The sequence below is a fragment of the Mustela putorius genome, unplaced genomic scaffold (genome assembly GCF_011764305.1).
Source record: "Mustela putorius furo isolate JIRA1106 unplaced genomic scaffold, ASM1176430v1.1 tig00000129_pilon_pilon_pilon, whole genome shotgun sequence".
Lineage (NCBI taxonomy): Eukaryota > Metazoa > Chordata > Mammalia > Carnivora > Mustelidae > Mustela > Mustela putorius.
The window spans coordinates 36,922,106-36,936,415 of record NW_025421290.1 but is presented as its reverse complement, the minus strand read 5'-3'; the positions used below and the strand labels follow the sequence as shown (position 1 = coordinate 36,936,415).

Below are 14,310 nucleotides of genomic sequence, written 5' to 3'. Positions count from 1 at the left end.
TTCCTGGGAAATAAATGACGAGTGGAGCTTATAGATGCAAATGTCCCTCTGAAATTCGTAAATTGAAACCCTAACCCTCAATGTCACTGTGATTACTTAGGAAGAACCTGGAGGGAGGGAATTCAGGTTAAGTGAGGTTATCAGGGCGAGGCTCTGATGCCACAGGTTTGGTGCCTTTATAAGAAGAGGAAGAGATACCAGAGTGTTCTCCCTCAGCGGGCATGCACAGAAAAAAGGCCATGTGAAGACACAGAAAGAAGGGGGCCATCTGCAAGCCAGAAAGAGAAGTCTCACCAGAAACCAGAAAGCCTGATGGCACTAGGGGACACCTGGGCGGCTCAGCTCAAGTCCAAGTCAAATCAAGCATCTGGCTCTGTATTTTGGCTCAGGTCATAATCCCAGGGTCATAAGTTTGAGCCCCACATTGGTCTCTGAGCTGAGCACGGAGCCTCCCGAAGACTCTCTCTCCCTCTCCCTTTGCTCCTCTCCCCTCCACCTCACATGTGTGTGCTCACTAGTTCTTTCTCTCTCTCACACACACACACATACACAAAGGGGGAAAAAAAAAGGAAAAGAAAAAGAAACCAAGCCTGATAGCACCCTGATCATGGACTTCTAACCCCAGGACTGTGATAGAATAAATTTCTGCTTCTGCTGTTTGAGTCACCTGGTCAGCGGTATTTCGCTATGACAGCCTGAGCACGCTAAGAAGGGGGTAAGACAGTGGAACTGGCTTCTGTCTCCTGCTATCCTGTGATATCATTTCACGGTGGGTAAGAATAATAGAGCTAAGACATTTACAATAACAGTAGTAAGAACAAATACCTGATCTCATGTGGGGACTACTGTCAGCCTTAAGATAACCACCAAATTTCTAGACTCTGATATATGTTTCAGCCTTCCTCAGCCCTCCGCCCGACCTCATCTTCACAGAGTCAAGTGAGGGTCTCTCTATTATATAATTCCCCTGAACCTTTCCTTTGTCTCCATAGCACGTATTAGTCTTCGTGCTGACACTGTAAAAGTGTCACACCAAGTGCCCAGTGCCATGCCTGCCACTAATACATATTAAGTCCACACCTTCAGTAGGTAGACGCAAGGTGCTGCCCCTCGGATGGGCTCAGGCCTCATGATTCAAAGACAGGAAACTATAAACAAGACAAGAAAGTCCTCCATGAAGAATCTAGAAACCTTAGTGCAACACATTGATATGCTGGCAAGCCCCTATCTAAGTCCTTCAAAGGCAGGGGCTGTGTGTGTGTGTGTGTGTGTCCTTCCCCAGTCCTCCCCTCCCCCAGAGCATTTACTATATGTTCTGTACTAGTAAATGCTTTCCAAGCACTAGTGACTAGGACTGTGAGTAGTTGCCTCAGCCAGATTCTCAAGCTTGGGTCAGATTCTACAGACTTGCCCATTGAAGTTCTTCTACAAAGTTCACTGAGATTGTCTTCATTGGCATGAAGAATTCATTCCCACGCTTCCACTGTAATTCCCTTGCAGTCTTCTATGGTCACTGGAAAGCCAGGCACCACATCCCCCAATCTCTGTGGTAGTTAGAGGTGGCCATGTGATCAAGTTTTGGCTATGGAAATGATGACCTGCTGAAATGATCTTAGAAAAACTTTCTTAATCAGAGATAGGTAGGTCTGGAGCTATCTCTTCCCACTTATTTTTTTTATTTTTAATTTTTAATTTTTTATAAACATATATTTTTATCCCCAGGGGTACAGGTCTGTGAATCACCAGGTTTACACACTTCACAGCACTCACCAAAACACAAACCCTCCCCAATGTCCATAATCCCACCCCCTTCTCCCAACCCCCACTTATTTTTGATGTGAATGACCACACAATGTCTGGAGCCACAGCAGCAGTTTTATGACCTTGAGGTAATATGCTTCAGACTAAAAAGTTAACACTCTTGGATGGATGATAAAAATAGAAGAACCTGGATCCTTGAAGTGATTTTGACAATGCAAACCCTTCTGATGTCTGTCTACCATAGGACTTCTTAGTAAGTAAGCAATAAAGATCTAGGATTTAAGCCACTCCTGGCTGGGTATTCAGTTACCACAGCTGAAGCATTTCTAACAGATACAAATTCTTAAATTTGTGCTTAGACTTCAATGATTATCTAAAAGTTAATGTAAGCCTATCCTGAGTCATCTAGAAGCCCACCTTACATAACAAAATACTATCTTGGTATTTCAGTACTCATGTTGACATTAATGAACAGCTGTTTTCATGCCAAAGAGTTCATCAGGTATCCTTTGCTAACTAAATATTTGCTATTTGAACTCAGGAATAGAATAAAATCCACATTTAAAAAAAGTAGGGCTAATACCCCTTGCTATCTGAACTCTCAGTATTTGTTACCCAAAACTGAAAACTGGAGAACCAAATATTTTGGAATAATTTGGTGCCCCTTATAAAAACTCACTGTATGGATTTTGAAACTGAATGAATTTGGATAGTGAGGAATACTTGCATTTTGTCTTAGGTTGACATATAAGGAACAGTGACTACTTTAATATGCAAAGGATATACTCATCAAGGTAAAGATCAAATATGCTACCTCACTATGCCCAGGGGTACAGCAAACACAGACCTTATAGGAATGGGAACAGAAAGGGGAGGGACAACTGACTTAGTACAGCACACACAGAAAAAGAGGCATGGTGAGTTCAAAAGAACCTATAAAGCAGGGTGCTTGGGTGCTTGGGTGACAGTTGGTTAAGCATCTGTCTTTGGCTCATGTCCTGGTCCCAGGGTCCTGGGATTGAGTCCTGCATTGGGCTCCTTGCTCAGCAGGAAGCCTGCTTCTCCCTCTGCCTGATGTTACCCGTGCTTGTGCTCTCTCTCTGACAAATAAATAAATAAAATCTTAAAAAAAAAAAAAAAACCAAAACCCTATAAAGCTATAGTGTCCTGGAACTAGCTTATTCTGGCTCACAAGACCTAACTGTTACCTTCAGGTATTTTGAGAGCCAGTTGTTAAACACAGAGATTATGATGTGAGCCATGGTAAGAATATTTACACCATGGGAATCAGCAAACGCTACAAAACAGACTTTCTTTTTTTCTGGAGAGCCAACTTATCAGGGCATCACTCTCAGTAATAGTCAATGCCATATTTGACCTGTGAGTGGCAATTTCATTTCAGCAAACATCATCATCTAGCCCACTAATGTAGAATTTTATTAGTTCCATCCATTTTGTATTTAATTTATAAATTTGGTTTGGTTTTATGATTCATATAAGAGATAGAAGCATAAGGCATGTACACCAAGTTTTATATCTGTATATATTTAGGAATTTTTATATTAATAATTTTAAATCAAAACTGGTGTTAACAAGACATTGTTTACCCATTTAAGTTTGAGAAACAAACTTAACGCAAAGCCCATCCAAGGGAATAACCCCAGCCTGGCACAGCAGGTCCTCCAGGATCTGTTTCCAATGTGACTTTCCTGACCTTGAATTCCCTGCTGCAGCCCAGCAGGTCTCTCTCTGTGGCTTTGGTAAGTTCCTCAAGGATGTGGCATTTAAAAGAGATAAGAGAAATGGAAGCACAACATGGACCCTCTACCCAACCCCCCTCCATCCCAAGTCCATAGGTCCTTGGAAGATTGACTCAGAACCTCCTCCCTGCAGAGATGCCTCTCATGACTCCTGGGTGAGGAGGTCCTTGTCTCTCTGAACATACCACCTGGGTGTCGGGTTTTGTCTACTGAAGACACTCACTTCCTCGATTAGAAGGGAAGCACTTGCAGGCAGTAAAGTTGTAAGGGTCCTTACAGATCCTTCTGTCAACTTTCCTCCCCCTCTAAGTTTACTCATTATCTCATACCACTTTCCCTTCTACAGCCCGAGGAAGGGCTTTGCGTGTGTCTTTTCAAGCCAGCTCCTCCACCAGTGGTCTTGAACACAATGCCTGCCATCCGACTCTCTCCCATCAGCTCTTTTCTCTGTTCTGTGTCTTTAATTTCTTTCTCTTCTCTGAACTCCCTCCCTTGATCTTGAGTATCCTCCATTTTAGACAAAATAAAATCCACGGATATTCATCAGTGATGCCTTCAGCTGCGTGTAACAGAAAACTCAACTAACATGGTTTAAATAATTATAAAATGTATTCTTTCACATTAATGAGAAACCTGGATGTAGGGCAGTCTCCGGGCACCATTTGGATCAGGGTCCGGCTCTCCGTCCTCAGACTGGGTTCTCTCCTGGTGGTTATCTGGTTGCCAGTAGCAGCCATGGCCACACTTGATTAGTCTGAGAGCACCATAAGGTCAAGTGCCCATCCCTGGACAATAAATAACAGTTGCCAGGGGGAATGCCCCACGCTGATGGACTTAGGTTCATGTTCTTGCATCCATCAATGGCAAAGAGGAATGGGGTGACCATGATGGACTGAGATTAATCAGTATCCATCTGTGTGACTCTGAGTCAAAAGGGTTTCATTGAGGTGGAATGGGAGTCTTAACCAAACTGAGATTCTGTTAGGAAGCCAGGAGTGGGGGTGGGGGATAGAGCTTGGAAGAAAACCAGCAAGTCTACTGTTCCATTCTCCCAGCTACCACTCTCTCTCCTTTTCTCTGCCTCTTCTCTCCTCTAAGTAGCCACTACATTTGTTGTCTTCACTCCTCCGTATGCTTCCGTTTGGTTTCCCATGCCATCACTCTCCAAAGATTGTCTCACTAAAGCTGCTGGAGTCCTGATTTGGCTTCACTTCGGGCTCTGACTCCTCCACCGACTCCCTTCTTCACCCTTCTACCCATCCCCTGATTCAGAACCCTCAGCTCCTCAGTCCGTCCTCTCCCACAACATGGGCCTCATCACTCAGCAATGTTTATTCCACAAACATTTTCTGAGCACCTACCATATGCCAATTCAGTATATCCTGCACATAACACTTTGCAAATTACCCCTGAATGCATGGTTTAGTCTCATCATTTTTCATCTCCACAACTGCAATAACTTCCCAACTGGTCCCTCTGGCTCTACTCTCTCCCCATCAGCAATCTGTCTTTCTTGCTCACAAATGCGATCTTACCAAATGCAAGTCTAATCACCACGTTCCTCCACTTCCATTTCTCCTGCAAGAAAAAGCCCCAAATCACCAACAGCATTCAGGGACATGGCAACCAGGTCCCACTGACCTCTGCTCCCCTGGAGCCCATCCTTTTCCCTCTCGTATTTTAAGTTCTGGGTATAATAAGCTACTATTTCCCAAACACAACACGAGTTTTCTTAACTTGGAGTTCTGCTTACATTCTTTACCTAAAATGCTCTCTCCTGCTTTTTCTACTAGGAAAAACCCTGCTCATTTTTCAAGACCCAGGCTCCATGTCACCTCCCCAGGGGAGCCTTCTCCAAGGCCAAATCAAGCTCGTCCTCTGTGGGCCCAGAACACTTTGTCCATAGTAGTAATAAGCCATTCTTGGGGTATTTTACAGATAGGTTTATGCTCCCAAATTCTTGCAGGGGGATGACTACATCTGGATCATCATTCTGCACTAAGCACAAACACAAGGCACAATATATGTTTGAAGAATTAAATCAAACTGGTTATTTCAACCTCCTCATGTTACAGATGGGGAAACTGAGGGCTAGAGAGAAAGTGACTTGCAATGGTCATTCTATGTATTTGATCAGAATTCTTTTGCTGCAAGTAGAAAAAAAAAAAAAAAAAAAGAGGATTGGGGGTGGGGGCGGGGATGTGGGGTGGTGCTCACCAAATGGAAAACTCTCTCTTCAAGCACAAGTTTGGTCAAGGATTCAGAAAGTCTTGTCAAGAGCTGGTTCGTCAGCTCTGCTCCCTGCTCTGCTGGCTTCATTCTCTGGCTCAGCTCAATAGCCACATGTTGCTACACATTACTGCTACAAGCCAAGGAGTGCTGGGAGCTACTAGACACTGGAAGAGGCAAGGGAAGAGTCTTTCCTAGAGCCTTCAGAGACCAGGGTCCTTCTGATGCTTTGATTTCAGACTTCTAGTCTCCAGAACTAGGAGAGTAAATTCTGTTGTTTTAAGTCACGGAGTTTGTGATTTGTTCCAGTAGTCGCTGGGACCTCATGCCACAAGGGATCCACGTGGTGCTGGAACTCCTCTACAGCTCACTATCAAGGTCAGTACCCTGGTTGTGATATTGTACTGTTGTTCTGCAAGATGTTACTCTTGGAGAAAACTGGGTGAAGGGTACATGCGATCTCTCTATATTCATTTCCTACAACAGCATATGAATCCACAGTTATCTCAAAATAAATTTAATTACACAAGTTTTCCTCTGAAAGACGTGTGGTAAACAGATAGGAGGGTGGCTAGAGAGGAGGCAGAGAGACTCGTTGGGTGTCGCTGAAGCAGTTCAGCACAGAGGTGATGGCCCGTGGACCAAGTGGTAGCGAGGGAGACGGAGAGATGGGGATGGGTGGGGGAGAAAAGTGGAAGGTAAATGTGACAGCAGCAGTCGGGGATTTATTGTGGATGGGAGTAGAGGAGTAGTGATGACCATGATGACTCTGACCCTGTTTGACTAAGAGAATAGCCCAAGGCTTTACCAGGGCCCTTTTGGGAAAAGAGCACATTAAAAAAAAAAAAAAAAAAAGAAAGAATGGGAAGCCCAGCGTGCTCAGGACAGAATAGCTCAAAAGACCAGGTTACCAGCTTTTTCTCAGCGCTGGCAATCTGTTGCTTGCTAACCCCACCTCTATCTGCATTTCTCACCCTTATTCCCCGAGAGAGATTCTGATTGCGTCAGTTTGTCATAATCCAACACAGAGCATCCCTACTGGGCAGTCGTGTGCCAAGCCACTCATGGGCCCTCCCTGTGATCACTGCATACCAACCATCTTCTCCTTGGGCACTGATTCCTATTCATGAAGCACAAGACAGCCACTTTGTTCAGACAGATTGGGACTACAGTACAGAAAGAATTTAGGATTTCGGGTGTCTCTAGAACAACCACTAGAACTACGCAGAGATGGCTGAGGATAGAGAAAGATTGCTTTCAGAGAGTCTCTCCAGTCACTGACCAGGCAAACAAGGAGAACCAGAACTTTTCACACCCACTCCAGCTTTGTTTCCTGATGAGAAGGAAGGAAAGTCTTTCAGAAGAATAAAGGTGGAGAACTATATCTGATTTCAAGACTCACCACAAAACTACAGTAATCAAGATGTGTGATATTGGCATTGATAGACAAATAGATGAATGAAACAGAACAGAGAATCCATAAATAGATCCACACACGCGAACACCTGATTTTTGAAAAAGGTGTAAATACCATTCAGAGAATAGTTTTTTTCAACTGGAACTGGTACTGGAGCAACTGAATATTCCTATGGAAAACAACTGAACCTCACTCCATACCTCACACCATACACACACACACACACAAAACAAACAAAAAACTCAAAATAGATCAGAGACCTAAAAGTAAAACCTAAATCTGTGAAACTCCTAAAGGAAAATGCAGATGAAAAACCTTTGGGATCTCGGGTTTGCAAAGACTTTTTAGATAGATGCCAAAAGTATGAGCCACTAAAACTATGGTAAGTTAGACTCTGTCAAAATAAAAAATGCCAGTCTTTGAAAGATGCTATTAAAAGAAAGAAAAAACACACAACAGACTGAGAGGAAATATTTGTCACCATATATCTAATAAAGAACATGTATGTAGAATAAAGACCTTCCAAAATAATGAGAAAATGAGCAAAAGGTTTGAGCAGACACTAGCAAAAAAGATGTACAGATGGCAAGTAAGCACATGAAAAGCTGTTCAATTATTTTTAGTTGGAAACTAAACTATCATTATTCATTAATAGTAATTAATGAAGCTTAAGCTCTCATTACTCATTAGGAAAACGCAAGTAAAAAACCACACACCTATTAGAATATCTAAATTTAAAGGAATGACGTATCAAATGTTGGCAAAGATGCGGAGCAAATGGAGTTTTCAACTAGTTTGGAAAATAGCTTGGCAGTTCCCAAAAGAAAAGCAAACAAATTAACAAAAAGTCATATACCTAATATATGATCTGGCCATTCTACTCCTAGATATTTATACAAGAGAAATGAAAACATATGTTCATACAAAGGCTTGTACTTGAATGTTCCTAGAAGCTTTATTTATAATACCCCAAAACTAGAAACAACCCAAAAGTCATCAACAAGTGAGGAAATAACCAAATTGGTATACCCACACAGTGGAATACTACTTGGCAAAGAAAAGGAATGGACTTTTCTTGCTCATTACAATGAATTACAAAATAATTATGCTGAGTGAAAGAGTAAGACAAAAAAGCATGTGTAATGTATATTATCACTTATGTAGAATTCTAGAACATGCAAGTTAATCTAGAGTGACAAAAAGGGCATCAGTGGTTGGCTGGATACCCGGTAAGGTGGAGAAGGGCAGAAGGGGGTTATTACAAAAGGGCAAGAGGAGACTTTGGTGGAGGGGACAATTGTTACGTTAATTATCTTGATCAAGGTGATGATTGATTTCATTGGTACATAAATATGTCAAAACACCCAACTGTATACTTTAAATACACACCATTTTTGTATGTCGATTATGCCCGAATAAAGTTGTCTTAAAAAAGGAATCTAGGAAAGAAAAGAAAACAGAGCCTTTCTCCCCTATGTGCTCTCTGTCGCTGCCCTCATCCGTCACAGAACTTACATGCTACTAAAAAACGGGGGCCATGTTTTCTGTCCCCACAGGCCAGTCACTTATAATTAAAGAACAGTTTTTGGGGGGATAAGGTTGGGTGCAGGAGAAAGAAGACAGGCAAAAGATTCTTTATCAAAGTCAAGGCAATTCCTTAGCAAAGTCCTTCCATTTGTCTGGAACCAAACAGATCTAGGTATAAATTATGGCTCCATGATTTAGCAGTATTTTAATTTCTATCCTCTCTAAACCTCTGTTTCTCTACCTGCAACAATGGGTTCATGATACCATGCAAAGGATGCTGGGAAGGTGACATAAGGTTCTATTTACAGAGACTGACATCACAGAGTAAACATTTCCTCTATCCAGAGAGGCAGCATCTAGAAAAGGGCCAGGCCTGGAGTTCAAAATGGAAAAATTTGGGTTCTAGTTCTAACTCTGCTGCCGACCCCTTATACGACTTTGCTGCTGGTCTGAGACACCGTCCACCATGGACAGAACATATCAGCTCTCCGCTCTAGAAAGTTCTTCAAAGCCCTGTTGCCGACTCAGTTAGATCAGCAATCTGCAAACTATAGCCCTCAGGCCAAATCCAGCCCTTAACTGTTTTTGTAAGACTATAAGCTGAAGAGGTTTTTAACATTTTAAATGGTTGGGGGAAAATGTTAAGGAATAATATTTTGTAACATGGGAAAATTATATGAAATTCATATTCCATTGTCCATGAATGAAGTTTATTGAAATATCCCACTCCCATTTGCTTACATTTCTGTGGCTGCTTTAAGATACCAAGACAGAATAGAGGAGTGACAGCTGAGACCTCATGACCTGTCCCTTTCACATAAAAAGTTTGCAAACTCCTGAGTTAGGTCTTCAGAAACAGCATGCTTGTCTTGCTACTGACTCACCTCCCTGTAGAAAAGCATTCAGTGTGTTGAGATTTAATGTTATGCCCTTAACTTTTATAGGGTTCATAAGAAACATCCATTTGAATGGAACTTCTGTGTCTTTTGCAATAAATATTTCCTTGAATTTTATGCCAAGAAAGAAGTTTGTCTGCAATTGACCTTATATATGTCGTTTTATTACCCCAGTGTAGCTGGAGCATTTTAAGTGGCAGACAGAATAACTTCAGATTATTTTAAATTATATTAGCAGACAATTCCTTATTTTAATGATTATGCATTTATTATGTATGTGTTTGTCCTCTATCTGGAGCTAATGATGGTGGTTTTCCAGTTATAAAAATATGAAGCTTTTTTTTTAATTTAAGTAAGTGAAATAATTGTATCAATTTTTTTAAAGTAAGCAATTAACAACTTGTGTAGATCCACAGGAAAGGCAAAAAACCACAATGGCTGTTTAAGAACAATGAAGGTTTAGAAATACCATATTGGACAATAGGAACATCTTTTCCTTTTTACCACAGTTGCCAGGAAGTTCAGGATTCGAGGTAGTGCCCATTCGCAGAAATATCCAGGGTTCTGTAATCTATCTCATTCTACTTCTCCCCATCTGACTTTATTAGAGTATTGACCACAACATATAGTTTCTGCTGGCTCAACATGTCTGTCTTCCAAGCAAAATGGGAGCTTGGTATCCCATCATGGCTGTGTACTCAGTTCTAGAACATGTTAGATAGACAGAAAGAGGTGTGAAATTAGCAAAGGAACGAAGGGGTGAAAGGAAGCATGAACAGTAGTGTTTATTTCCCTATTCTTTTCATCAGCTAACCAGAAGGCATTCCAGACAGCAAGTGGCAGAAAGGGTGAGATACCCAGCCAACCCTGGGGAGAGGAGACTCTGAAGTTCTGGCTGGGTCCTTCAACTGCCTGAGAGAGGCGGAGGTGGGGGGGAGGGTTGGGCAGCTAGCAGCTAATGAGTGCCAAGTATATCCCAGACACTGTGCCTGCCTGCAGTATTTCCATCTACATGATAATCCCGTGCAAGTATATACTGTTGTTATCCCCATTTGGTGTTAAAACCAGGCCTAGAAACTTGGATTTCGTGGATCGATAAGATACTCAAAAACTCAGGCAGGACCCCATATGGATATCGAAAACATCCATTTTCTTTTCTTTTTTTTTTTTTTTAATATTTTTATTTATTTATTTGAGAGACAGTGAGAGAGAGCATGAGAGGCGAGAAGGTTAGAGGGAGAAGCAGACTCCCCATGGAGCTGGGAGCCTGATGCGGGACTCGATCCCGGGACTCCGGGACCATGACCTGAGCCAAAGGCGGTTGCTTAACCAACTGAGCCACCCAGGTGCCCGAAAACATCCATTTTCTTAAATAAGGTCAGTGGGAAGAACTTATTGTCTACCATTATCCTTATTTCATAAAAAAAAAAAAAAATGGACATCTTAACAATTAAATGGCAGCACCTGGGTGGCTGAGTTGGTTAAGCACCTGACTCTTGGTTTTGGCTCAGGTCATGATCTCAGGGCTGTGAGATCAGGCCCCACATCGGGCTCTGCATTGGGCATGGAGCCTGCTTGGGATTCTCTCTCCCTACCTGCCCACTCCCCCCCAAAAAACAACTAAATAAAGGGAGAGAGGAAATGGCCTCAAATAAAGAACAATTTTTTTTATTGGAAAAAAGTTAGCATTAGAAGAAACCATCACATTGCCCTTAGTTTCCCCAGTGATCAAAGAAAATATTTGCATAAGATGGGGTAGGATGAGTTAGGGAGCGTCATGACATACCACAGGGAGATGAGCTCAGGTAAGTTAGGCAAAGCCTCAGGGTGGTGCAGAGGCAGGTGTGCCCACTGTCGGGCACCTGGGCCAGCACACGGAACAGAGCCTGGGGACACCCCCAAACAAGACATTGGAGATGGCAGCTGTTTGTGTCCACTCCAGGCATCTGCCCCAGCATGTTAGGGAAACAGAGGAATTTGAACCTGGAATGCACCTGGGAGGTCATCCCATCAAACTCCTGGCCTCACAGAGAGAGACATTCGATCTCCAAGAGGTTAAACTGCCTCACAGAACCACGAGGCTACCAGGGACAGAGCCAGGATTCCAACCCTGGTCTCCATCTTCCTGACCAGTACTTTTTTCTGCCACATGACTGGTGCCAGCCAGAGCAGAAAGGATGCTAACTACGGGGCATCTACTTCTAGGTGTGGGATATGGTCGTTTGCCGACTCCGAGGTACCAAGAGGACACAGTTCCTGGGAAAGAACAGTCCTCCCCCTTCCACAACATGCATCAATCACTAGATCTTGAAGGTGCTGAGGACCCATGGGGTGAGAAGAACAGCGCCCCCTACCACCAAGAAGCTCCTAGATGAGTTGTCCCGGCGCTGCGCAGTGGCCCAGAGGGTTGGGGTCCGGGGCTGCGAGAGACTGTACATTCCCCAAGCTCTGCCCCTGAGGAGAACACTCACTGGGCGTGCCAGCCCAAGCATGGGGACACAGCGGCTTGACTGTTCCATTTTTGTTCTCCTGTTCCTCTTGAATTCATTGACATCTGACTACTAGTCCCACCAAGTAATGACCTGTGAATGGTCAAATGCAAAGACCTCCCTTTCAGGCCTGAATCCACGGGGCCTCTGCTCAGCATGGGACCACGTGTACACACGTTGTCACAGGTCGTAAGCTAATGACATCCCCTCCACCCAAGAGCATGAGCCAACGATTCCGGTATCCTTGATTCCTTGCTCTGCCCTACCCTTCCTGTCCAAGCTCTTGTCCAGTCTGTCCTGTATTCCAACAAATCATCTCTTAACATTCTGGGCCTTTCTGGAAACTCTACAGCTAACTCGACGCACTCCTCGCTCCCTGGACCACACACTGGCTTTGCTCTCCTACCTTCTGCCCACCTCCGGTCCTTCCCGACTTGGCCCATGGGTGACAGTCTAAACCAGGAGTCTAAAGACTACACTCAGGCTAAGGGAAGCCAAGTGCACCCACCACCGGTTTTTCTGTTTTTAAGTGGTTATCAGTGCCTACAGAATATCCTCAATTTTCCTCTTAGGTCACAAAGCCTGAAATATTTACTCTGTGGCCCTTTCTGGAAGAAGTTGGCTGACCTTTGTTATAAACCCAGAACTGTTTGCTGCTCTGCTTCTCCTCACCTGGGCCAAACATCAGTGCAGATCAGAGTCCCCCAAGGCACTGGCTGAAATGCAGATTTCTGGGCCCCACCTCCTAAAGGGTCTGGTTCAGTGGGCCTGGCGTGGACCCTGAGATCTGCATTTTAATGAACGCTTGCAGCAAACACCCCAGATGGTTCTCACGTAGGTTCTAATCACAGGTCCAAGTTCATGCCTTGTGACATTCACTCCACCTACAGAGACAACCAGAAGGTCCTGAGACCCTCCAGGCATCTTCGTGCCTTTGCTCTCACAGTCGTGTCTGCCCAGGAAGTCTTGGCAAATGTCTTTTTCTCTCAAGGCCTGATACAAAGGCCACGACCCGCATCCCCGCCCCCTCCCATTGCCACCCCCGCCTCGGCCCTGCTCCCTAAAGCAGCTGACCCTCTGCAGCACAGGCGGTGTGCCCGTGTGTCTGTCGCAGCGGCCACGCGTGAGCTCATCCTGTGAGACCTCGCTTCATGGTGCCTCCAGCCCCGGGAGAAGAGGCACTTGGTCAATATTCAGTGAATCAATCAATGAGCCATGGACTGGTTCCAAAGCGCCACAGGACGCAGTGCCACGTCAGGGCTGGAGTCTGAACACTGGCCCCCGCTCGGGTGACCTTCGCGCCTTTCCACCAGCTGCCAGAGCAGAGGGGTTCAGAGCCAGGGCGGGCCTGGGTGTGAATCCCGCTCCGCACCTCCCTCGCTCTGTGACCTTGAACGACTTGTGCAAGCTCACCGAGCCTCATTACCTCATCTCTAAAATGAGAAAGATGACACTAATAGCACTGACCTCATAGAGTTGCTCTGAGGCTTCAGGAACAATCCACAGAAAGCTCTCGGGCGCGTGGGAAGCATTCGGCGCCAGTGCACTGTGCTCCTTAGTCCATCTGCCCCAGCGGGGCCTGACCGGAAGCCAGGGATTTCTCTAGGGAGGAAACAGCAGGGACGGTTCAGACTGAGGTCATAGGGTCAGCCAACCCCATCCCTCTTGTCACGGATATCCCCTGGGGAAATCCTCCTTCGGGGGAAGCCCTGTCAAAGTGACCCGGAACCCTAGGAGTGTGCAGACTCCCCAGCTCCTAAAGCCCCTGGCACCCAGCCCCCAGGCCATCCCAAGAAATGCACCCCACAAATACCCTCTTCCCTGGAGGGTTAAGGCAGAGTCGTTTCCAGAGACAGAGGACACTCGGCAGGCCTGGGCCAGGGCCAAGGGCGGGGATCCGCAGCGGATGCTGGCAGTGTGCCTGCCCAGGACAGGAGTCGGCAGCACTGCACGCTTGCTGAGCTCCGTCAGGAAGCTCAAGACGGGGCAGATGCCGCCAACCCCAGGGAGAGGGTTTGACAGAGCTGTGGCGGGAGCCCCAGTTACCCACAGTGCGGACCCTCCCCCACCCCATGCGACGTGGCACATCCTTGTGTGGGGAATCCAGGAGAGGGACTTCTGGTGCGGGGTGGTCTTCGGGGTCCAGAGACCAGGTTACAGATGCCCCGCAGCTGCTGACTCTGCCATGGAGCCCACAGGGCTTCAAGATCAGACACTTGAGTCACGTTTGG

At 45.1% G+C, this 14,310-nt stretch overlaps 1 long non-coding RNA gene across 3 annotated transcripts in view; it reads right to left on the bottom strand.

The window, feature by feature from the left end:
* LOC101676137 overlaps positions 1-14,310 on the bottom strand; it is a 199,608-nt gene that overhangs the window by 93,395 nt on the left and 91,903 nt on the right. For all 3 annotated transcript variants that reach the window (XR_006604331.1, XR_001180120.2, XR_006604332.1), the window contains exon 4: positions 13,547-13,681. This is a non-coding gene — a long non-coding RNA (uncharacterized LOC101676137). The remainder of the gene's footprint in view (positions 1-13,546; positions 13,682-14,310) is intronic.